This window comes from Pholcus phalangioides, unplaced genomic scaffold (genome assembly GCF_987345545.1).
Source record: "Pholcus phalangioides strain wild (caught in Gottingen) unplaced genomic scaffold, Ppha-v1.0 ptg000004l_1, whole genome shotgun sequence".
In the NCBI taxonomy this organism is placed as follows: domain Eukaryota; kingdom Metazoa; phylum Arthropoda; class Arachnida; order Araneae; family Pholcidae; genus Pholcus; species Pholcus phalangioides.
The window spans coordinates 16,807,134-16,808,108 of record NW_028301597.1 but is presented as its reverse complement, the minus strand read 5'-3'; the positions used below and the strand labels follow the sequence as shown (position 1 = coordinate 16,808,108).

The window sequence follows — 975 nt, the reverse complement described above, 5'->3', positions numbered from 1 at the left end:
CTTGACATCATATAAACATCATCCCCCCAGCTTTTCAAATCTATCTCCGCCTGTGTGTGTGCTTATTGTCGTTAGAAAGGGCAAAAAACAATAGTGTTTTTGCATTGATTGAAAATCATTTCATTCGGGACGTGAAATTATTCGGGTTGAAATTAGCTCGGAGTTCAGTTCGTGAAATGAAACACGTGCTGCCATCTAACAATTATCTTGGGAAACTTTGAAAATGTTTTTATCTGTCGCTAGATGGCAGCATTTGTGTATTATTATTTTGTGTGTATGTGACTTATTACATTTAGTGTTACCAATCGTCCTCCTTTTTAATGGAATTTCACGCGCCCTCCTATGTGTCGGAAAGTTCGTCTTTTTGTCCTCCCTTTCAGGTTCCCGATATTATTTTCCATTTATGTTTTTTCTGGGGGAATTTTTTTTCTCCACTTTGAAACACATATTTCTTGCATATAGAAACGTCCTCTCCACTTGTCAATACAAGATTCATCGAAAGACTGGTTATTTGTGGAGATGAAGATTACAAGGGAGAAAATTCATCATTGCCCCCACGGGGACTCGAACCCCGGTCTCTCGCTTGCCGGACGAGTGCTCTACCATCTAAGCTATGGAAGCAGATGGAATATTTCAATTATATAGTGTATACATATTTCTTCATTGATATGAGTGTTTTTGTGTTGTTTTTCCGGACGCATTCATGAGTAGCCGTCGAAATTCCCAGAATATTTTGTTTCTGTTGTTTTAGTGGTTCTGTGTGAGTTGGGAAAAATTATTGTTATGGCCGGTTTTATTTTTTTATTTGTCGGAATAGTGGCGTAATCTATCGGGAAGATTGGGATAAGTAACGTCACCAAGGGTGCGTGCGCAGACGTCCTCCTTTCTCAATCTTTGGATCTGGTAACTCGTAACGTAACTTCGTAGAAGTAGGGACTGAGGAAAAAATGATGCAGTAAATTCACACCATTGTCA

General features: G+C 39.1%; 1 non-coding gene across 1 annotated transcript; it reads right to left on the bottom strand.

The window, feature by feature from the left end:
• Positions 1-549: 549 nt before the first annotated feature.
• TRNAA-GGC (transfer RNA alanine (anticodon GGC)) lies at positions 550-621 on the bottom strand. Its single transcript has one exon. It is a non-coding gene; the product is annotated as a tRNA-Ala (tRNA).
• Between the last annotated feature and the right edge of the window lie 354 nt (positions 622-975).